General features: G+C 39.3%; 1 protein-coding gene across 3 annotated transcripts in view; it reads right to left on the bottom strand.

Annotated features, from left to right (window-relative positions):
• The window catches only part of LOC127412292 (tight junction-associated protein 1-like), a 144,436-nt gene that overhangs the window by 96,797 nt on the left and 21,702 nt on the right, over positions 1–25,937 (bottom strand). Inside the window, exon 2 of one of the 3 annotated variants that reach the window (XM_051648532.1) lies at positions 16,080–16,178. The exons of the other annotated variants lie outside the window; for them this stretch is intronic. The gene's annotated coding sequence lies outside the window, so the exon portion shown is untranslated. The remainder of the gene's footprint in view (positions 1–16,079; positions 16,179–25,937) is intronic. 3 annotated transcript variants of the gene reach the window in all.

Here is a 25,937-nt window from a genome sequence, read left to right on the forward strand (position 1 = left end):
AAATAGCTAATAGCTAGCTACCATCTGGAAGACTGTGCATGTGTTTGTGCATCTGGCATGTGTTCATGTGACCACGCCGTGTGATTGACTGAAATTTCAAATTGGAAATTCCCACCTCCGACATCGTCTGGAACGCAGCATAAGTTATTTTGTAGGGATGTCCCGATACCATTTTATTTATTTTTACTCGCAATACTTCCTTTTCAGTACTCACCGATACCAATACCTGTTTGTTAGCGTTTAATTTTTTTGTAATGTTGTAGTTTTCAAATGCAATACTGTGAGAATGTTGAATAAATGAATACTGTTTACATAGAGATTTTATTTTGGCAGAAGCTTTTACTTTGGAGTAAAGCTCTTTCCGTTTCTGTGTGTTTTTTACAGTAGCTTCTCACCTCCAGAGAAGCAGGTCGCTACGTGACCCAGTGTGATTATTAAACCACAAAAGTCTGTGAATTAATTAAATATGTAGTCTGTGTGTGCTTCATGCTACAAAGTGAATGCGTGCTCTGCTCTCTGTCATCTGCTACATACAGAGCACACGTGATGTTTATGATGAGGTTTATTCAGAGTATGAACAGCCGGCTTCACAAGTTCACTTTGAAGAGTGCAGCACATGCAGCCTGTATTTTTATTTAATTAAATCGCAGCCTTTGAGGTTTAATAATCACACTTGGAAACATCGCGATCTGTGCACTGAATGTTTACGCACTGACATTCTCAAGTCATCGGGTATCTGGACATCCCTACTATTTGGCATCATATTTTAAAATAATGCTAATGACAAACTATTAGAAAGAGTTCCACTTTAACTGTATTCACCCTACACTCTGCTCACACAATTTTATTTGCCCTCAATGCCCAAGGTTTCTGCTCATATTACATGGTGCAACTGAGGAAAGTCAGATGAAGCTTTTAGCAATAACCATACAAGTACTACTGTGCATCTAGATGTTGGAAAGTGTGATCAAATTACACACTGTGAAGCCAGCATTAGCAGAGCTGCTTTTTACAGGATACACTCAAAGTACTTAGAGAACGTTGTGGTGTGGACTTTTGCTTATGGATAGAAAAGAAAAAAGTAAAACATGCTTTTATCATACGGTGCAGAGTAAGCATTATCTACACTAAAAGGTTGCATCAGTTTGCCCCTTTTCATCAACCCAAGTGCCAATGCCGGTGCCCAATCAGGCCCTGCTCAAAACTCAAAAACAGGACTGATGCAAAACTAAACTAGACTGCACAAAACTAGACTGCTCCCATTACAATCAACAAAGCCATCAAAACTGAAGGTGCCCAATGTGGTCACATTCAGTTGGTGCGCAAACTGTTCCTTTATGTTTCTTCAACTCAGGCAAGTCCCAGGGGATGATTTTCTTTTATTTATAAAAAACGATTCGATTTCAACTTTTCCTTTTTGTTATATGACTTGGAAACTTTTTACCATGTCTGTATCATTTATTCTTTGGTACTTTTCAAAAAACCTATTATGTACAGATTTTACTGTTTTAGCCTTGTCCAATATTAAACTATAAAAATCCATTATAAAAATACGAATTAATAATTATTATTAATACTAATAAAATTATGATAATCTTATGAAATAAACAAACCATTTCTATATGTATTGTGTAAATTTTTCTTTTCATTATTCAAAAATTATGACTGTCCCATTGTTGTGCCGTCAATTCCAACACACCAAACAACTTTGCTACTAAAAGATTTTTCAAAAGTTTTTGTACTTGTTAACAAAGTTAACAAACATATCAGTTAAGAGCATGCTTGATATGGAAATAGTAAAATCTAGTTAAATATCACTTGTGATTATTTTTTATTTGGCATCATAAAAGCTGTAATTTAGCCAAATTATGTAAAAAGTGTGAAAATTTCCTTCACCATCATTTCCACCACAGAATTCTATTAAACACAATATAGAATTTGAGATGTGCAGGAAATGACACTGTGTTTTAATGAGACTTTAATTTCTAGAAGTTTCCAAAAGTGCCTAAACGTTAAAGAAACACTCTAGTGTCTAATTTGGACACGTTGCATGTCGCTTTGGATAGAGAGTCTAAAATTATTACTTACCAAGAACCTAATGTCTTCTATCCATAAACTATTCCCCTAAAACCTCCCTGCAACCAGAAATCCAAACACCACAACTGAGCCCTTGAACAGAGAGAGTTATGGCTGACTATATTAAAGCAAAACCTACCTGCCACTCATACACCTTTTTCACCGACATGGTTCGGGGGCTGGTTCCTGGGCCGGTGCAAATTCTTGAACCATTCCAGTAAAAGTTAAATAAAATGCTGTCCTCTGTTGAACTAGGCTGTCCTCTATTTGAACTAATGTGCTGTGTGTGAGTTGAAGATGCTTTTTTTTTACTCTAGTGTGGGTGTATAAGATAACAAGGCAAGGTTAACGACTTGAGACAATTAACAGCTGAAACTCTCAGAGATGAAAGCAAAAGCAGCTGTGTGTGGAGTTTGCAAAAGTGGGGATTGCACTCCACAGATACTGATTAAAAAAAACTATGTAACAGAAACTCTGTTCACACTCATCAAGAGGAAGATTTGGCATTCCAAATGGTGACTGAAACAATTTCTTTCAAGAAATTAAACTTACAGAAAGACAGCCTTTGCTTCTGAGTCTGTTATTTCGGAATTTCCACGACAGCCCCAAAATACACTGGCAGCCAAAAGTTTGGAATAATGTACAGATTTAGCTGTTTCTGAAGGAAATTGGTACTTTAATTCAACAAAGTGGCATTCAACTGATCACAAAGTATAGTCAGGACATTACTGATGTAAAAAAAAAAAACAGCAACATCACTATTTCAAAGTCATTTTTGATCAAATCTAGACAGGTCCCATTTCCAGCAGCCATCACTCCAACACCTTATCCTTGAGTAATCATGTTAAATTGCTCATTTGGTTCTAGAAAATCACTTGCCATTATAATCAAACACAGTTGAAAGCTATTTGGTTCATTAAATGAAGCTTAACATTGTCTTTGTGTTTGTTTCTGAGTTGCCAAAGTATGCAATAGATTGGCATGTCTTAAGGTCAATATTAGGTCAAAAATGGCAAAAAAGAAACAGCTTTCTCTAGAAACACGTCAGTCAATCATTGTTTTGAGGAATGAAGGTCATACAATGCTTGAAATTGCCAAAAAACTTAAGATTTCATACAAAGGTGTACACTACAGTCTTCAAAGACAAAGGACAACTGGCTCTAACAAGGACAGAAAGAGATGTGGAAGGCCAGATGTACAACTAAACAAGAGGATAAGTACATCAGAGTCTCTAGTTTGAGAAATAGACACCTCACATGTCCTCAGCTGACAGCTTCATTGAATTCTACCCACTCAACACCAGTTTCATGTACAACAGTAAAGAGAAGACTCAGGGGTGCAGGCCCCTTCAATTCTTCTATGGGAAGAATTGCAAAGAAAAAGCCACTTTTGGGGGATCAGGTAGCCTGTAAGGTGTGTGAGAAGTGCCCGACAAGACAGCCACATCTATGGCAAATGCTACAGGAAGCGTGGGGTGAAATGTCACCTGAGTATCTGAATGTGGCAGCGGGGGCGTGGTCAAGCATCTCTCTGGAGAGAGAGAAAGCGGTAAGGGCGCTTACACCTGAGCTAAATTATGTCTAACACCTGTCTCTAATTTCAGTGAGCACGGGGAGAGCGGCATAAATAGAGCGACACAGCACTTAGTCGGGAGGGAGACTGGACACGACAGAGCCGAGCCAGAGCAAGGATTTTTAGTAATGAAAGTCTATTTGTGAAAGCAATGTGTGATAGTGTTTAGCTTAGTGCTTAAAAGGAAAACTGTAAAGTGGTGTGGCGAAGAGGAAAAATAAAGCCTCACCTTAAGAAGGAAAACTGCTTCTCGCCTCATCTTTTACACTGAACAAACTGACAGCTAGAATGCCAAGGATCTCCAAAGCTGTAATGCTGCATGTGGAGGATTGTTTTGATGAGAACTATTTGACGTAGTTTAAGAAGTTGAGCATTTTTTTTTAAAACTGACTATACTTTGTGATCAGTTGAATGCCACTTTGTTGAATAAAAGTACCAATTTCTTTCCATAAGAGCAAAATCAGTACATTATTCCAAACTTTTGGCCACCAGTGTACTTCCGGAGAAGTTCCTCTTTGTTCTTTGTTCAGGGGTAAAAAGCAGCTCTAAACAGCCGAGCAACAATATACTGTTTCCAAACATTCAAGACACATGCCAAACTGCTGTGGGAGGCGTTTAGAGGAGCATTTTAATATGAGGATGCTCAGTAAAACCTTAAAAATGTGTTATAAATGACTTTGTCTCGTACTTTGAGTAGAAGTCAAGGTCTGTAAAATAAGCTGTTTTAACAACTCGATGATTTAAATATATATATATATATATATACATACATACACACACACACATATGCAGTAGATAATGTTTAATTTTACTTGTTTACAAGCTATACGCGGCTATAATATGCACCAATTACACACTGTTATTGTAATTTTTGATGACACTGATACTACTGCAACAATGGCTGAATAAAAGTGTTAATGTTCAAAATGCAGACAAAAGCATGGTGACAGAGGCATATCTTACTATGAGCAAATGTGTGAATGGCTTTCACTTCAGATGGCACATGAATGAATGGGTAGGTTTGATTCCTTCTGTGGACAAAAAAAATAAAATAAAAAAATATTCCATGACATGTTCTTGGAAAATGTCTCTATGCGAATGATCGTACTGATGTAGGTAAATGTGCACCAGCTCGCTAATAACTGCATGGTTTGTTCACGTTCAGTACAGACTGAACAATGTAAACAAAGCAGTAGGTGGAGCTTCAGGTCACACCTACCTATGATGTGGACCAATGGCAGTAAAAAGGTGTTTAGCAGCCCGTTAGAAGTTTTCCTAAAAGTTCGCCCATGTAAGCTGTTACAAACCACCGAAACTAAAGCAAAAACACCTTTATGGCCAGATTTTGTTCTAAATGAAATCACACCCGTTCGTTTTTCGATTTCTTATTAAGTATATCTGGGCCTTAACCTGGTGACGGGCCATGTTTGTTTGTGGGCATGTTAAGTAGTCATGAAAAACCACCAGGTAGCCACATAACCTTTACGGCACTGTTTGGTTCTCAAGTCAGTGGATAAGTGAGCTGGTTTGCGATTAGGCTCCAGATTCCCCCAGCCAAGAACCAGCTAAGCACAGGCTCTGGCACGAGAACCAGCACCATTTTGGTGGAAAAGGGCTAACAGAGACATGACTCCTTACCTTTATTCAAATGAGGTCTTAGCCAGTACCTGTGGAGCATAGGACACTGGCATATTAGCACCACTTGACCTTGGCATTATCATTTATTTTAATAATAACTCAAGGCAGGAATAAGGAGTGTCTGCATTATTCACGATTTTCCTTTTAAAGGTCAATGAAAGTCTGACAACGAAATCCGTTGTTGTCATCGACTTAATATGGGAGATGATCTTCCACACTCATTCTTTATTAAGCAAGGCTTTATGCATGCAAATTTATGAGTAGATTTGAGATTGAATGCAAAAAATGAGCTGGGCATTTCTTTGTTGTGTTTTTGTCAAGTAATTGTCTATTTCCATTCAATTCCATTAAGTGTGTTTCAGCTGCTTCAATATGGATTAGTCCTTCATTTTTACCATTAAAAAATCTCTTCCGGGACAAAAATTATTGTGACAGTACAATACAGTGATGGTATTACCATGATTGCCATTATTGGGTGAATCTTATTAAGAAATGTCTGGGTCATGTTTCACCCCAGAATTAAAATGAAATAAATTGTTTTTATACATTTCATAACAATTAATCACACCATGGTATTTACTAAGGCTGTCAATCGATAATATTTTTTTTTTTTAATTAATTAAATGATGTAGCATTCGTCAGTCTGTCCTGTTCTAACTAGCTGGGTTTCCATCTGTGTATTTTTATTCACATTTTGGGATATTGCATAAAAACCGCTGGATGGAAAGCTCAAGACGCAAATAAACGATGCACCCCCTTTGCACCCTCAATGCGCCCTTTGGCTGAGCCCGCATCAGTGCGAGCTTTACAGCAAACTATTGCCCAACAGTCTTTGATCCTATCGACCAATCACAGCGGACTGGAGTTTCTGAGCCAGAGGAAAAAACATGGCGGATGAGGATTAATCAATCGTGGATTAAATATTGATTTCAATAATCATTTTTTCCTGATTGGCAATGACGGGTCACTTGCTTATCTTGTGTATAAAGTATCACTTTTTAGTCTGATGTGTATAATCGGTTCAAAACTTTGTTTAATTCAGTTGTCCAGAGATGGAACTACTCCTATCCAGTTTTTACTGAATAGTTTTTGAGTATGTTTTACGTTCTTAAAAGCAATCTAACACTAAACCTTTGTTATTGTTGCTTCAAAGAGGATTTTAGTATTAATTTGAGTCTCTAAAACATTAAGACAAGAGAGAGTATTGTCCTGCACATAGCTGTATCTTGTAAAATTCATTATATTTATTTAAATACCAATGTCAGTTTTATCAGCGATATTTATACCTGGAGAAGTGTGGCTGTGTGTATAAAAATAATGATTTTGCGAAATACAGCGGTGTGTGAGACGTATGTTCTCCTTTCTATACATTTGACTGGTTTAAGCACATGCATGCAACCACCCAGGTGTCTGACTCATGTTTATTTGTTCTCCAAATATTAAAAAGATAGGGTTTATATTTTGTTATATGTGCGCTTTCTTATCCCTAATGCTTTATTGTCAGTGTGTTCAACACAAATATCCAAGAGTTAAAGTGTGGTTCTTTCCATCAATGTCATGACTTTTCAAATAATAATCAAATAAAAAAAAACGTAAATGTATGAAAACGCCTTTATCTGATTGAAGTCACACTTTATCACTCATGCACCCTAATGGACTTGCTGACTAGCACCCCATCGGTCTGCACTCACCAAAGTCTGGAATCAGAGGAGGACTGCAAGGGCTTATGGTGCCATTTGGGACATGGCCTATACAGGAGCCATTATACAGTGCTGTCTTCAGTCTAACTCTAATTTAGACACAGTATTTCTGTGTGAATGAAAGTGTGTGTGTGTGTGTGTGTGTGTGTGTGTGTGTGTCACCTCTCAGGTCTATGACAGCTAATGAAACAGAAGGGGTCTAATTAAATGAGTAACACCCTCCATTAATTTTGATCTTGCTCTTCACACACACCTGAACGATACAGAGCACTTTAACACAGCTCTCAACCATTCTGCCAAGCACTCTCAAAATGGTGCTTTACTGTAACAAAAAAGCCACACTTCACAAAAAAAACTCCACACACCAACCCAAAACAGCACAAATGTTACACAAGACAAAACAATACACACACTTTGGGAAAAAAGCTCCTCTTATCAGAGAAAAGACTGAATTATACATAAATATGCAATATGGCCAAGTATCGACTATTCTAAATACACATGTCACAATCAGATTTATTTAGAATTTTGAACAAAAATAAATGCAGATAACAGTCAGTAGTTTTCAGCGTGGGCGAGGCTGGAGTGTTCTACAGTACAACCACAGTCTGAAGAGCTGTTATTATTCAGACAAAGAGTCATAAATACGTTTATAAGATGTTATTTGCTCAGAAAGTTTCTCTGAAAACTGCTACTTGACCATGACAGTAGTTGACCTGAAAGAGAAAACTGATCATAAGAGACAAGTTACATTAATGCCCGTTATAGCATCCCTTGTCCCTTTTAGCATCTCACAAAAGCAGTTACGGAGAAGGAGTAATATCCATCATAAAGAGCTGAGCGAGATGAAGAAAAAAAAGTCCATCCTCATTTCATTCAGCTCCAGCCTAAATTGCTGTTGCATGAGGTGTCTTTATCCATGCCTCAGGAGCTAATGCAAAGTCTAAGATCCAATTGCTAACAATGAGATACAGAACCAGGAACCAAAAAGGTGCACTGGGGCGGTGAGCATACCAGCATTGTGAAATGGACTAAATTAATTTGTATGGAACATTGCAGTGAGCTGATATACCTTTGCCTCTGAAAGACATAAGAAAAACTGTGCACATGTGTGTGTGACATCTTCAGTTTGACATCTGTGCCACTCAGCTACATGAGCCTCAAGTGACATTTCAAGTCAAGTGTTCACAGACTTCACAAAGGGTGAATATAAAACACCCTTCAGTGTGTAGCTGAATCACATTCAGCTCCTTAACTTATACTGACACTGAACATATGAAAGTAATTGTTTTATTTATTTATTTTTCTCAGAGGAAAACAGAGAAAGGACAGAAAATGTTAGAGAGAGGGAACTGGATCGAGCAATGCCGCAAACAGAGTTCGAAACTCTTGCCAGCTTAAAGGGATAGTTCACCCAAAAACGAAAATTCTCTCATTTACTCACCCTCATGCCATCCCAGATGTATATGACTTTTTCTTCAGCAGAACACATTTGAAGAATTGAAATAGAAAAATATCTTAGGTCAGTAGGTCCTTAAAATGCAAGTGGATGGTGATGCAACCTTTGAAGCTCCAAAAAAAACAGACAGTCAGCATAAACGTCATTACGTGAGATTACGTCCGAACATGCCAACGCGAGAGACCGTGTGAACTCCGCCCTCTCGTGAATGTGTATACTGCTGCTGACCGGAAGCGATGATTTATAGTTAAAAAGTACTTAAATATTGATTTTTTTTGTTACACCAAAAGTGATCATTTCACTTAAGAAGACATTAATTTAACTGCTGGAGCAGTATGGATGACGTTTATGCCGACTGTCTTATGTTTTTAGAGCTTCAAATTTGGATCAACATCCACTTGCATTTTAAGGACCTACAGAGCTAAGATATTTCTTATATTTTCCTTCAAATGTGTTCTGCTGAAGTAAGAAAGTCATACACATTTGGGATGTCATGATGGTGTGTAAATGATGAAAGAAATTTAATTTTTGGGTGAACTATCCCTTTAAGGGCTATAATTCAATGCGTCACAGAATGTGCGTGCTAACCGCAAATTGATGGGTCTGACAGTTTTTCGGAATTTCATTTGTCTGGGAAATTATATTATACATTTGATCAAATATATATGACCTGCTCCATAATTTTGAGTCAGTCTCACCCAGAAACAAGCAAGCATTCTAGTGATATAATTATTTTGTTTGTATTCCAAACCACTGTCGAGATTTAAACATTTAAAAGCTTCTCCTTTTACTTTAGTAAATGTGTTTCTGGGACAAAGTGACTCAAAATGATGTAGATCACACACACACACATATATAATATATTATATTATATATATATATACATACATATACATACATACATACATACATATACACACATACACACACACACACACACACACACACACACACACACACACAGATCAGCCACAACTTTAAAACCACCGTCATAATATTGTGTACGTCCCCCTCGTGCCGCCAAAACAGCTCTGACCTGTTGAGGCTTGGACTCCACAAGACCTCTGAAGGTGTCCTGTGGCATCTGGCACCAAAACGTTAGCAGTAGATCATTTAAGTCCTGTAAGTTGCGAGCTGGGGCCTCCATGGATCGGACTTGTTAGTCCAGCACATCCCATGGATGCTCAATCGGATTGAGATCTGGGGAATTTGGAGACCAAGTCAACAACTCGAACTCTTTGTCATGTTCCTCAAACCATTCCTGAATGATTTTTGAAATGTGGCAGGGCGCATTATCCTGCTGAAAGAGGCCAATGCCATCAGGGAATACTGTTGCCATGAAGGGGTGTACGTGGTCTGCAACAATCTTTAGGTAGGTGGTATGTGTCAAAGTACCACTCCAGGGGTGGTAGTCAGCGTTTTTACTTGCTGAACTACCCAGGCCCTTATGCGCCTGCAAATTTTTACATTTTTTCCCAAACTGTACTTTTGTGCGCTGGATACACAAATTGGCAAGTTCGGCGACAATATACTTAATCACATCTTCGTTTCGGCAGACGTCGCTGAACTGACGTTGCACATTTTCATCAGTCCAAATATTCAGAATAGCCCTGATTTCATCTGACAAGTACTGACGATTCTCCATTCTCCATTGAGATAAGCTGGTAGCTAGATATGAAAAATTGGGAAATTAGTATCTTGGTGCTGGCGACCTGCCTTTGACATTGCCCCTGCCTCAATTCCCAGTTGGCCATCTTTGGCCCAAGGGTAAACGGCAGGCCAAAGGTAATTGGCCGTTGGCCCAGAGGAAGCCCTGAGGAGGCACGAAAATCATGCTGCTTAACATCTGGTTTTGCACATCCTTATGGAATGCATGCTGTCATTAAAACAAAAAGGGGATGAATTTTTCCCCCATTTAAACTTTTTACTAAAATGCTCATACCACTAGGCTCTTGGGAGAGAAGAAATAATTTTGTACAGTAGCAACCGCTTGGAGACAGCCAGTTTCCAGGAGCTATTCAACAGATGCAACCACTGTTTCAAAATACCCTGCTAGCAATGAGAGACAACACAGGACAAGCCATGCAGAGCATTTCTCTACTAGTTTAATTAGACAGAGAGCTTATTGCGCTCCAAGCAAGACACAGACATATTGAGAATTATGACTGGCCTGAAAGAATTAAAGCAGAAAAACAAGAGCATGATGAAAAGGGAGTGAGCAGGTGAAAGGAAATGTGGAATAATAAGAACAAACAAAATATTTCCCGGGTTTACGCACCAGCAGTCTGGAACGAAACAGAGCTTCAGTATGGTTTGTTATAGAGTTTCAGAGAAAGCCACTGTGAGAGGGAGACCACATGACATCTAGAGTGACTGAGGTTTCCAAATCAAAGGTGCTTTGTCCATGTCCTTTTGCAATGCAAACAAAAATGGCAACTGTATTGCCTTTCAAGAGAGCTTAATGAAGCAGACATATCTGTGTAAAATGAAAAGACAAGCCAAGCTCAAGCACAGATGGAGACTCCCATGCAAGTGTGAAGTCACAGCAGTCTTTTATTAGTCGTCAGTGAATTAACTTACAAATCTACACACACATGCCCACAAACAAAACCACCTGCCTTTAGCGGGTATCATTTCACGATATAAATAATTTTATATCACAACAACGATATACACTGATGAGCCAAAACATTATCACCACTCACAGGTGAACCGAGTAACGCTGATCATCTAACAGAATCAGAATGAGCTTTACTGCCAAGTATGCTTAAACATACAAGAAATTTGTCATGGTAACAGAAGCTTCCAGTGCACAAACAATACAAGACAGAGATAATAAAAAAGGGAATAGAAAATAAGTATACACTACCGCTCAAAAGTTTGGGGTCACTTGCCTGAAATGTTTCTCATGATCTTAAAAATCTTTTGATCTGAAGGCATATGATTAAATGTCTGAAATTAGTTTTGTGGACAAAAATATAATTGTGCCAACATATTTATTTAAATACAAAACTAACATTTTATTTAAAAAAAAATAAGTTTTTGAAATTGATGACTTGGACCGAATAATAAAGAAAAGCAGCCACTAAGTGCCCAACATAGATGGGAACTCCTTCAGTACTGTTTAAAAAGCATCCCAGGGTGATACCTCAAGAAGTTGGTTGAGAAAATGCCAAGAGTACATTTCTGCAAAATCTAGGCAAAGTGTGGCCACTTTGAAGATGCTAAAATACAACATAGTTTTGATTTATTTTGGATTTTAGTCACAACATAATTCCCATATTTCCATTTCTATTATTCCATAGTTGTGATGAATTTACTATTATTCTAAAATGTGAAAAAAATAAAGAATGAGTAAGTGACCCTAAACTTTTGAATGGTAGTGTTTATAGAAATACACAACACACACACATATATATATATATATATATATACACATACACACACACACACACACACACACACACACACACACACACACGTACATACACAAACACACACACATATATATGTACAAATACAAATCTGTTATATACAGATAGTGCAAGGGAATGTAATGGCAGAAGAGGTAGGATATGTTGGATAAATATATACAGACTAAACTGTGTATTGCACATAATTATTGCTCAATGGGGCAGTATTAAATGTTCATGAGATGGATAGCCTGAGGGAAAAAAAACTGTTCTTGTGCCTGATGGTTCTGGTGCTCAGTAGCGCCGGCCAGAAGGCAACAGTTCAAAAAGGCAGTAGGCTGGGTGAGTGGAGTCCAGAGTAATTATTTCAGCCCTTTTCCTCACTCTGGAAGTGTACAGTTCTTGAAGGGAGGGCAGGGAGCAACCAATAATCCGCTCAGCAGTCCGAACTGTCCTTTGTAGTCTTCTGATATCCGATTTTGTAGCTGAACCAAACCAGACAGTTATTGAAGTGCAGAGGACAGACTCAATGACTGCTGAGTAGAACTGTATCAGCAATGCCTGTGGCAGGTTGAACTTCCTCAGCTGGTGAAGGAAGTACAACTTCTGCTGGGCCTTTTTCACAATGCAGCCAAAGTGGGTCTCCCACTTCAGATCCGGTGAGATGGTAGAGCCCAGGAACCTGAATGTCTCCACTGCTGCCACAGTGCTGTTCAGAATGGTGGTGGTGGTGGGGGCGCTCAGTGTTGGGGTGTTCCTCCTAAAGTCCACTATCATCTCCACTGTTTTGAGCATGTTCAGCTCCAGGTTGTTTTGACTGCACCAGACAGCCAGCTGTTCAACCTCCCTTCTGAATGCGGACTCATTGTCATCCTGGATGAGTCCAATGACAATAGTGTCATCTGCAAACTTCAGGAGATTGACAGAGGGGTCCTTGGTGGTGCAGTCATTTGTGTACAGGGAGAAGAGTAGTGGGGAGAGCACACATCCCTGGGGGGCACCAGTGCTGGATGTACAGGTGCTGGAAGTGAATTTCCCCAGTCTCACTAACTGCTGCCTATCTGTCAGAAAGCTGATGATCCACTGACTGATACAGGTGGGAACAGAGAGTTGGTTTAATTTAGTCTGGAGAATAGCTGGGATGATGGTGTTGAAAGCCGAACTGAAGTCCACAAAAAGGATCCTTGCATATGTCCCTGGTCTGTCCAGATGTTGCAGGAAATGATGCAATCCCATGTTGACTGCATCATCCACAGACCTGTTTGCTCGATAAGCAAATTGAAGGGGATCTAGAAAGGGTCCAGTGATGTTCTTCAGGTGGGCCAACACCAGTCTCTCAAAAACAGACTAGCAATTCCAATGTCGATTAGCAGCATCAGAACTGAATCGACTAGTCGACTTGTCTCGTACATCCCTAGTGAAGCTGGGGGCCAGCTGGTCAGCACAGGATTTTAGACAAGTGGGTGAAACACCATCTGGGCCCAGTGCTTTCCTTGTCTTTTGTTTCCGGAAGACCCGGCACACATCCTCTTCACAGATCTTAAGTGCTAGTTGAGTAGCAGGAGGGGGCAGTAGGGTGGTTGCAGGAGGTGTTGATGTTTGTGTGAAGTGAAGGTCAGAGCGGATGTGGGGTGTGAGACTGGGCTTTTCAAATCTACAGTAAAACATATTCAGGTCGTCAGCCAGTTGTTGATTTCCTACAGTGTTGAGGGATGGTGTCTTGTAGTTAGTAATATCTTTCACGCCTCTCCACACTGATGTAGGGTCGTTAGCTGAAAACTTGTAGCTTCTTTTAGCCACTCTAATTTCTTTTGTCAGTGTGTTTCTGGCCTGATGGTACAAGATTTTATACCCACTTCTGTAAGTATCCTCTTTGGCCTGACAAAGCTCCCTGTGTCTTGCTGTAAACCATGGTTTGTCATTGTTGAACATTAAATAAGTCCTAGTAGGAAAGTATATCAGAAACTGATATATGATGTCACAGTATCCGAGAGCTTGTCCAGATTGGTGTCTGCAGCTTCAAAAACACTCCAATCAGTGCAGTCAAAGCAGGCTTGTAGTTCCAGCTCTGCTTCATTGGTTAATCTCTTTACAGTCTTAACTACAGGTTTCGCTGAAGCACAAGGCGGCAGAGTTTGAAAAGTCCTTGTTTGTATGGGTGAGGAGATGTAGTTCATCTGTTCTGTTAGGAAGAGAGTGGAGATTTGCTAGATGAATACTTGGCAGTACTGTTCGAAAGCCACGCTGTTGGAGCTTGACCAGCGCGCCGACTCGCTTCCCTCACTTGCGTCTCATAGCGTGCTTGAACAACACAGCTGCGCCTCTGACTAAAATGTAGAGCAAAATGTCAGAATAGTCATAAACCGGGAAAAGATTGTCTGGTATGTGCTTCTGAATGTTCAGCAGTTCGTCCCTGGTAAAACTGATTGGAAAAAAATTACTAAACACATGACAAACAAACAAAAACAAAAAATGAATTGGAGAGCTCCACACTGAGGCTGCCATCTGCAGCACCATCTTGTCATCAAAACCAAGGCCACATGTCAAGGTATGGGTAGATTAGATGGTAAGCGAACAAACAGTTCTCGTAGTCAATGTGTTGAATGCAAGAGAAATAGGCAAGATTAAAGACCTGAGCGACTTTGACAAGGGCCAAATTGTTATGGCCAGACGACTGCGTCAGAGCATCTCTGAAATGACAAGGCTTGTGGGGTGCTCCCAGTCAGCAGTGGTGAGTACCTACTGACAGTGGTCCGAGGAGGGACAGACCACAAACCAGTAACAGGGTGTTGGGTGCCCAAGGCTCATGGATGCACGAGGTAGAGGTCCGACAGAAGGTCTACTGTGGCACAAGCCACAGAAAAATTTAATGATGGTTACAGGAGGAATGTGTCACAACACAGTGCATCACACCCTGCTGCGTATGGGGTTGCGTAGCCAAAGACCGGTCAGACTTCCCATGATGACCTCTGTCCACCGTTGAAAGCACCTACAATGGGCACTCAAGCGTCAGAACTGGACCTTAGAGCAGTGGAAGAAGGTCGCCTGGTCCGATGAGTCCCGTTTTCTTCTACATCACGTGGACCGCCATGTACGTGTAAGCCGTTTACCTGGGGAAGTGATGGCACCAGGATGCACTGTGGGAAGATGACCAGCCGGTGGAGGGAGTATGATGCTCTGGGCAATGTTCTGCTGGGAAACCATGGATCCGGTCATTCATGTAGACGTCAATTTGACACATGCCACCTATCTAAACATTGTTGCAGACCAGGTACACCCCTTAATGACAATGGTATTCCCTGATGACAGTGGCTTCTTTCAGCAGGATAATGCGCCCTGCCACACTGCACATATTGTTCGGGAATGGTGGAACATGATGAAGAGTTCAAGGTGTTGCCTTGGCCTCCAAATCCCCCAGATCTCAATCCAATTGTGCATCTGTGGGATGTGCGATCAACAAGTCCGATCCACGGCTACTCCACCTCGCAACTTACAGGACTTGAAGGATCTGCTGCTAATGCCTTGGTGCCAGATACCACATGACACCTTTAGGGGTCTTGCAGAGTCCATGCCTCAGCAGGTTGGCGATGTTTTGGCAGCATGCGGAGGACCAACAGCACATTAGGCAGGTGGTCATAATGTTTAGGCTCATCAGTGTATATGTATAACGATATAGTAAATGTTTTCTTTAAAAAAAAAAAAAAAAATCAATACAAATTGGTTATATATTAAATAATGTCTATTTTTGGATAATACTTTATAAATGAAAACTACCTCTTTTATCATTGTCTTTTTATTTGGAACTTGACAAACACAGTCATAAGCCCTATTCGGACAGGAATAGTTTTCTAATCGACGTTTTATTTACAATTATTATCACCCGACATCTGAGATTTAATGTACTCATTCAGATGGGACTAAAGATCTCCATGTTTATTACAGAGGTGGGAGTGTCTGTTTTCTAGATGTTGCAGAAGGTTGAACACAATGAATTCATTTAGGTGATAAAATTAACATATCTTTTAAACTTTACCTGTTCACATTTAAAATTACTTATCAATTTAACTTTTTTGAATAATTGTAATTATTAAAGTAAGCTTGACATGAGTTTATAGAAGTGGCTGCTTATAATAAACCCACTAAAATAAACAAGACTTAAATGTGAATTATATCATTATAACATTAATTGATTGAGCTGAGAAATTAAGGTGAGTATCTTACCTGACGCTGATATTACAGTGGTCAGTCTTAGCAGTTTCCGCGATTTGGCTCTCCTTGTTGACTTTATTTTCTTATTTGTTCGTCGTATGGCAAACCAATCTACATCCAAATTAAAAGGTGCGCAGCAGGCAGAAGATTATCTTAACAGTATAAGTACAATCTTAACAGTAGTTCAAGAATTTTTAAATACATTAGGAGAATTGTTTTGAAAATTCACTATCAGCAATCACAGACATTCGGACGGGATTAGTTTTCTCAGAGGACCCTAGAGTTAGCCAAAAAACAGTAGGTAATTTCCTCTGGAATTTTTACAGAGGTTGTGTGAGGAAAAACACAGACTTCTCCGATTCAGACAGGATTAAAATCACAAAGTACGTCTGTGAAACACACATTTCCCTAACCTCATCAGGGAAAACTAGTCCCTGAATAGGGCTAAACATGGCTTTAAATCAGCCTCACCATAGTGCTAAATTTCACATTATGCCACATTTCAGTCTAATATGTTATTAACCAGTATTATTATTATTATTATAAACTTTCCTTAAGAAACTCACATCTTCTCAAAGCAATGCAACAAACACAATAATACATAAGTAAAAAAAAAAAAAAAAAAAAAAAAAAAAAAAATCGAACGAATATAAACACTTTCCTTATGATTTAAGTAATCTCTATAGAGAATATTAGAATATCTGAAAGCAATGATCATTCCTAATATCTAACATCATTGGAACAGAATTTTAGTAAGGGTTATGATGGTTTGTTTAAAAACCTTTTATTTTGGCGCATGGCAGTGTTGTAGCTGTTTTCCTCATCAGTGGTGGTTAAAATGTCAGGCTGTCTAGATGTGAAATGTTTGACTTCCTCAATAGTGCTTTAAGGTAATAAAAAAAATAAAACAAAAAAACCCCTCAGAATTCAAATGGGTTACGTAGGTTTTGAGTAGGCCGAGTGATCCCGCTCTTCGCTCTCCTGTCTCTGGAGCACAAATATCGGGAAGCCTGCTGGACTGCACATTTGCATGCACCAGAGAAATAAATCGTCATATTGCCCAGCCCTATTTCGAACTGTAGATTTAAAGAGGCCCTATTATGCTTTTTGGGATTTTACCTTTCCTTTAGTGTGTAACATAGCACTTTGTGCATGTAAACGGTCTGCAAAGCTACAAAGCACAAAGTCCACGCAAAAGGGAGTTATTCTCTCCACAGACAACACTGCTCAAGAACTACATGAAACGGCTGGATTGTAGTCCAGCCATTTCTTCCGTAATATATCTGTCACTATGTGACACATTTGCATAACGCCCGCCTAAGGGCTACTTTGGCCCACCCTCAAACAAACGTAGTTATAGCAAAGGCCAGGATGAGTTGGGTTAGTGTTGTCACCATGTCGAAAAGATGCTGTTTTCTTCACTGTGAAAGCAAAACCTCTTTGTTTGAACTTCCAAAGGCAGACGAATTGAAGAATCAGTGGTTAAAATTTATTTTAATTATTTAGCAGTACAACCACAAACAATGCTGGATTTTCAAGTCGGTTACTCCTGAAAGATGGTGCAGTTCCCAATTTGTTGGGACAATCTGGCGCTTCAGGATCACCACCTGTAATTATGCATTGATTATTTGTGAATTTATCTGCTACCGAGAGCTCAAATGCAGATTTTTGTGTTGTAGCTATGGTGTACACCCAGTGCACAGCTGTAGGCAGTGGCGGTTCTAGCTAGTATGGTGCCCTGGGTGAAACCCGCTTCATCACGCCCCTAAAGTTGTTGACGGGGGGGGGGTGCCTCACGCCGCCCCCCGCAAGATGCTGCCCTGGGCAACGGCGCATGTCGCCCATGCCTAAATCCGCTACTGGCTGTAGGCCTCTGCTAACCTGCTACCTAATGTTATTGTGTTGAAATAGTTTTGCTAATCAGCTGCGGGCCCACTTTTACCTACAGTTGTGTAGAATTATGCAAATTCTTTGTCGTTCTTACTATCATGAATAGTGATCAAGTGTGGAGATGGATTTATTTTTACAAACGGTCATTTTAGGTACTGCAACTCACGGTAGTGCTCAGCTAACTTGCTATGTAATGTTATTGTATTGGTAAGGCTTTACTATTCAGCTTTGGGCCGGCTTTTACCTAAAACTGTGTAACAAAATTGTCGATCTCAAGAGTCTTTTATAATTATATAATTACAAGCTGTAATGTTACAGCCACTATCCACGGTAGTCCACAGCTAACTTGCTCACTGGCGACAAAAGTTCGGCTGCACCCATTCCAGCAAAAGATGACTAACTTAGATGCACTTTGTGTCTTTTACTTGAAGATTTGTTAGGTTCACAATAATCAACAGTGTACTTGTAAGAAAGCTACTAAATTAAAATTTACCTCTGTGAAACGTCCTGCTCAAGTCGTGCTAGCAAAAGTGGTTCGGGTCAATCAGCTTGTTCTTCCAAACTTTCATTATTTCATTCATTATCAGACTCGTGCTAGAGCTAGTACGGCAAAAACCGACACCACTGTTACCATACTTACAGTAGTGTTTACATCTGCACAAGAAGTCTCAAGAGCTGAAACTCGGTTATGGTAAGGGCCGTTACATTTCTGACACACGCTCTACTAGGCCAGCTGACCAATCAGAGCAGACTGGGCTTTTTGGAAAGGGGAGTTTTAAAGAGACAGGAGGTAAATCAAAGAATTTCGGCCAGAGTATGAAGAGCGAGGAAAAGAAATATACAGTATGAGAAAAATTATGTGTTTTTTGAACATTAAAGCATGTAAACCTATTGTAGTAGATCCCCAAAATAAAATTATGAACCTGTAAATTAGCATAATATGAGCTCTTTTAGAGAGTTTATAGGACTCTATAAGACGGCTTATAAGAGTCATTAGTTCGAGAATCAGAATACACTGGACACGCTGCGAGTTTCAGGCTGTAGACTCAGTAGGGGGAAGCACTGTCAGAGTATTTCATTGTCACTGCATTGCAAAAAAAAAAAAAAATGTAACCGGTTCTCTGTTCCCAACCCTAATCCCAAAGCAGTTCTAGTGCAAATGCATTGAACGCATCAGTAGAGGCTTGAGGACAAAAGAGTATATTTCGAAAAGCAAGAACACCCGACCGTGCATGTGGCGTAAAAGTACACAGAAAAATGAAGCATAACCCAGCCTTTAGTTTCCTTCAAGTCAAGAGTGTGCCCAAAAACTGATTTCTATACAACATTCATACAAAGCCTTTCAGAGAGTGATTAGTAACACATGCTTCAAGGATGATGGAAAGCCCTGCGTGAAAAAAATGTTTCATGACAGACACTCTGAGATCGTGGATCTCTCCACTGGATTAGAGTGCTTGAACTCAGTTGGCCTTAACTATGAACTTCCTGACTGTAGGAGTACAGAGACATTAAGGAAAAACATCCCAGACAGCATTAAATAAAAGTTAGGGGTTTGGTCATTATTTTTGCAATTCTGTTTAATGACGCTAGTGGTTCAGAAATTACACACTTCACCTTTAAACAACTCTGGAAAAACAATTCAAATTGCTTCCTTTTCTGCCAAGTGGCCAGCTTGAATATGAGATTTCTTTCATCAATCACTGCCACTGCTGTAACTCTTCATGATGGAAAACAGCAGAGGAAGAGGGACACTGGGAAATCTGGACAGTCTACGCCAATGTCATATCAGTGGCGCATCTGGAATGCCAGTAAATCCCAGAAGAGCTCTGGTTATAAATACCGACGGAACTCGGAGGCAAGAGTGCTTTCCTGTGTCTGAATCAAGCTCCTTCAGATGTGGGAAGGAGAATGCGGTATCTGGTGTCAATGCAAGGCTTTGTCTCATCCCTGCTCCTTGTTCACCTACAACATGAATCAGAATCGTGCGAACATGAATTCAGGCACTAGCAAGGGTTGTTGGTCCTAAACACTGGTACACTGATAACTTGATTATTTGCAACACAATTACAAGGTTGAGCATTTAAAGTGCTGGTATTTATCAACATCATTGCTGTATAATGTCACTGTGCATCTTCGCATAGTCTATTAGAACATACAAAAATGAACAAATAAACAATAAAAAGTGGGGCCATTTTAATCTTATAACAACTGTAATACTTAAATGTTAGTGGGACCATTTCCCTAAGGAATGTAAGATACCATAATTTTTACAAACAAAATATTTTAAAGAGAGAAAATAAGGCTTTGATTTTTTCCACAAAATTTACACTTGCGCTAGTGTTCAGACAACTTAAGAGATTCTAGAAGACATCACATTTCCAGAAAGTGAACATAGTGAGCAACAGAACTGAACAAGGGATCGGATTATGGCTGGCAGATGAATTTATGATATAATCGTGATGATTTTGCTGGCAATATAAAATAAAGCAATATCATGAATATCACAATATATTTTGATGCGCTTTTTATTTGGCCAATATGTCTCCTAAAGAGTGCGTCATTACACTAATATCCTTCAGAGCTGCACAATTAATCATAATAACTTTAAAATAGCGATATGGTCATATGTGATTATTAAACCGCAAAGCACTGCAATTTAATGAATGTATTCTGTGTGCTTCAAAGTGAATGGTTGACGCAATGTACTGTAGGACAAAAAATATATATTAGCCAACTATTGTATAAAACAAATCTAATTCTCAAAATAATAATAATTTAGTATTTTACTATAAATAATAAACTTGAGAGGGTCTCACAATAATAATTCAGTATTATAATGTGGGTTTCAAACTGTACTGAAAAATATTTGAGTAAAGTTGTAGTTTTGGCACACCCTGTTCATTCACAAAAATATTTTATTAAAAATATATGTTGGTTTTTTATTACTATTCATTGTTTTAACACTCACTGAGCACTTTATTAGGAACCCCTGTACACCTACTTATTCTTGCAGATACGTGTCAGGAGAAGTGGTCGACCGATATGGGTTTTTAATGGCCGATGGCGAATTCCAGAGAGCAGGGTGGCCGATATGCCGATACAATGCCAATATATCAACAATTTAATATCGTAAATAACCTATATTTACTCAATTTCACACAAAAAAAACTATATATCTAAAAAAATTGGATTGTATTTTAAATGGTAGAAAGCAGTTTCGTCTGACTTCTGTTTAGTCATCAAATTTTAGTAATTTATTTGCACATGAAATTGTTAATATAAAAGAAGGAAATAACAGTACACACAGTAGTCCAGCGACCATGGATGGCACGTCCACGTTAGCAATCACATTTACTCTGAATATTCTGAATCAAACCAATTGTACATTCAGTACACAGTGAATAAGACAATTACTCGCTTTTACTTTGAAGTTGCACTCATGCGCTCATGCGGATCCGGCATGAACAACAATTTCCTAACAGTTTAAATGGGCTGAATCACCTGCTTGGATTGTCACGGAGTGATCGTTGTCATGATTTGTAAATCAGAGGAACTTTTAATCCTGATCCTGAAGTTTTGATTCTGGCTGATAGAATACGCTCTTCAGAGGAAGATATTAGATGAGCGCTCGACGGGAAGAAAACGCTGGATTTTCGTGAGGTTCGTGAATTACATCCATTTAAACTAGATATCTGAATATTTGCAAATGGTATATAATAGAAGTTTTATTGACATTTGCCTTTTATCATTAGAAAAGAATGTTAAAAGTGTCAAGGAACTGTTGAGGAGAGACTGTTAGAATACGTGCTTTAGAGGTAAATAAATGAGTACTCCACAGGATGTTGGATGGCTCTGCTCAGTGTTTGTGAAGTTTAAATGAGATATGCACATATTTGCAGGTAGATGATATTAGATTTATTGATATTTGCCTTTTTATCATTAGACAAGACTGTTAAGTTACAGGGAACTGTTGAGGAGAGAGAGAGAAAATGAAACAGGCGAGCACTTTAACATTATGAGCTCAAACGCGTCTGCCGCGGCTCTGATATGCAGACCGTTTAAATGACACTGTGTTGCATACCGGTCTATTATTGTAGTAACACGATGGCATGTAACAACAAAACGAACCGTGACTGGTCATTTACATGTCTCAGTCGCTTCACATGCAAGCAGGCGATTTTCGGCGCACTCAAGAAACAAATCGGGCAAACGGGTAAATTTATCAGACGATGCGATAAAGAAAAAAGTCAGAATATCTTCCGATTTATCGGCCTCGGCGATATATCGGTCGACCACTAGTCAGGAGCTTCAGTTAATGTTCACATCAACCATCAGAATGGGGGAAAGATGTGATCTCAGTGATTTCGACCGTAGCATGATTGTTGGTGCCAGATGGGCTGGTTTGAGTATTTCTGTAACTGCTGATCTCCTGGGATTTACATGCACAACAGTCTCTAGTGTTTACTCAGAATGGTGCCAAAAACAAAAAGTGAGCAGCAGTTCTGTGGACGGAAACACCTTGTTGATGAGAGAGGTCAACGGAGGTCAGTGGTTTGAGCTGACAGAAAGGCTACGGTAACTCAGATAAACACTCTGTACAATTGTAGTGAGCAGAATAGCATCTCAGAATGTGGGGGCCTGGGTAGCTCAGCGAGTAAAGATGCTGACTACAACCCCTGGAGTAGCGATTCTGAATACAGGGCGTGCTGAGTTACTCCAGCCAGGTCTCCTAAGCAACCAAATTGGCCCGGATGCTAGGGTGGGTATAGTCACATGGGGTAACCTCCTCGTGGTCGCTATAATGTGGTTCTCACTCTCGGTGGGGCGCGTGGTGAGTTGTGCATGGATGCCACATAAAATATGTCTCCGCAGTAACGCGCTCAACAAGCCACGTGATAAGATGCGCAGATTGACTGTCTCAGACATGGAGGCAACTGAGATTCGTCCTCTGCCACCCAGATTGAGGCGAGTCACTACACCACCACGAGGACTTAGAGTGCATTGGGAATTGGGCATTACAAATTGGGAGAAAAATGGTAGAAAAAAAAAAAAAAATAATGCAAATGTCGAACCTTGAAGCGGACAGGCTACAACAGCAGAAGACCACCTCGTGCACATTTCTAGGAACACAGTGTTCCTAATAAAGTGCTCAGTGAATGTATATTGGTGTATATAAATAAATTATTAAATCAAATTATTCTTTGTGCTACAATGGCTTTATGGTTGAAATTATTCCTCTGATTATTTTTTATTTATTTTTTTTAAAGCTGAAGAGTGTAATTTTCGCAATACTAGCGCCACCAAACAGAATTTCAAAAATAAGTGTTTGTTTTCAAACAGCTTACTGAATATTAATGGCTTCCTTGCAGTTGTCTCTGATATATTAAGCTGGGATAAGAAAAAGTATTTTTACACAGGAAAAAGATACACACTTCATCTTTAAATAATTACAGAGCAAACACGTAACTATCGAGATAAAGAGAATATGGTCAATAGGCTGAAAAATATTGAGGTATAATTTTTGTAGCCATATCGTCCAGTCCAAGAGCTTTCCAAGACACATCCCATTTCTCTCACACTCTAGAAGGCATAGTGGGCTTCTGTGTTATGGCATGTAAATACAAATCCCATGCAGGGAGCCACAGTACTGACTACACTGAACTGCTTTCATCACAAGTTTAATATCACCAGCCAACCCCAAGAGTGATGGGGTAAATTAACCATCACTGCATATAGGACTCACCTCTAAAAAATACCTAAGAGACCTGCAGAGAATATTGGATATGGACACTTGTAATCGGAATGGGGCTTTTTCATTTATTGCTTTTACCTGGTTCAGGTTTAGCCAGTTTAATTCTGTACCTGTAGGTTAAGGCCAGCGCATGTTTCTATAGCTACCTGATCTCTTATATCATTCACGAATTCAACAGGATTTCGAATAATCTGTGCTTATAGAAAATGCAAAGAAATCACACTCCCGCACAATCATATATTTTATTGATGCCGGTGCCAATTCCACAACAAGGGATTGTGTAAAAATCCAGCTTTAAAAGGCAGAAAGGTCTCACAAAACTTTTTGATCTTACAAAGTTTCTAAAATCTAGTTTTAAATAAATGTTTATCTGACAACTCTAGGTTTTTCCAATTTACTCCGAAATCTAAAGAAACAATTAAGAAATTTTATTTTGCACATAAAAATTAAGCCAATTTTTTAGGGTGAATAAGATTTTTTTCATGACCAATACGCAAATTTTTATTACCGCAATGCGAAAAAAGATGGTCATTATAATAAATGATAAAAAATTATATTATTATTTAAACTGTTGATTATTTAAAAAAATGTGCCAATTAAAAAAACAATTGTACTAACCAAATCTTTTTTTACTGAAATGGGAATCATCACTGAAAACAATGGGAATAGTAAAACGTCCAGATGCGTTACAGTAATGAGAACTGGGGGGGGTAAAATTTGCTTAAGGTCGGGAAAAAAGGTCAGAAAGCTTTATTATTTCCATAGATCTAAATAAAGAATTTTTTACGATTAGCCATTTCTTTTTAATGTCCATTTTAATATTCGCCTAGCAAAAATTATACATCTGATTGCTTAGTAATGTAATAGCACACGTCTCCTCAACAAGCCTCACAAGTTGAGGTATCATCAATGTTCAAAGCACAAACATGTGGGACAATTTAAGTAATGAAGTTTCATCCTCAGGGTAAGCAATTTGAACAAACCCAAACCTCAAGTATGAGCAATAGTAATAGTGATGCTTGCCTTACCAAGACATCACTAATTACAATACATAATAGTAATGGGACCCTTGGCTGTGAGCACAGGGTTGGTTGGTAGCTTGGATTATAGCTGAGGTGGCTCTTTTAGTTTCTCTGCTGCTCCTGGGTGGGGGAACATCCACTCAGCCTCAAAATGCAATCGACACAATTGCCAGGAACCACTTGAACCTGAATCAACCTTGGAAAGGCTCCAGATAATCTTCAGGCAACAGGAAAAAGAGAATGAAAGGAGACAAAGGCACAATGAATGAAGGAATTGTCTACCCAAAAATGAAAATTGTCCTAATTTACAATAATTTATCCATTAGACTTTCATACTAATGGAAATGCCAATACTCAACTGTGTCAACTGGACAACTGAAAATGTCTGCCACACCTGTAACATGAGCTCCAGGGCAACACTGACAGAAATAGGCCATTCTGTCCATATGAACTAAATACGTTCTCTTATAAATGTATCCACTGTGACCTTTCAATGAATGACAGGGTTGGGAAAAAACCCAACACCTAAAGGGCAATTTGAGATTCAGGAACAAGGGATTTTAATTATACTTCCACAAAAATGTCCATTGGGGACAAAAATAGTAAAAGTGCTGACGTCAGGAGGACAAGCAAGCGAGATATTGAGGAGGGGACAAGAAAAGATGTGCGTCAATGAACCGCCTGCTGTGAGCTGGCAGCAGACCGAGGTGACGTCCCACAAATGGCGCAAACAACAGACACAGTCACGCTTTGGGTTCTTTATACACTACAGCTGCAATTCAGTTTCATTTTTCTCTTACAGGGATAGAACTATGCAAAATAATCAATGCAGTTCACATGCAAACAGAGCTGCTGAAATATAAATGTGATATGAAACAAAGTCTTGATGACCAACAGCTCTTTTGAGATGAAGAGTTGACAGCAGAATATTCAAAAGGAAGTGCTGGGGAAGACAATTATAACAATTAGATTAGCATGGACCCAAAGTCCAAAGTTCTTTGGAAACCAAAGGTCTATGGGCATCATTATGACACGGGCGGTGATGCAATGGGCTACAGCCACCTGCTATTGTGATCACTAGAGTGCTAAGCTCTCTCTAGCAGCTGGTGTGTGTGTGTATGTGGTCAGGCCTAATGTGCAGCGGGGATTACTGTTGCCAATTTCTCTTAACATCGCAGGCTAAAACAAGTGACATCATAAAGAGCA

The sequence above is a fragment of the Myxocyprinus asiaticus genome, chromosome 21 (assembly GCF_019703515.2).
Source record: "Myxocyprinus asiaticus isolate MX2 ecotype Aquarium Trade chromosome 21, UBuf_Myxa_2, whole genome shotgun sequence".
Taxonomy (NCBI): Eukaryota; Metazoa; Chordata; class Actinopteri; order Cypriniformes; family Catostomidae; genus Myxocyprinus; species Myxocyprinus asiaticus.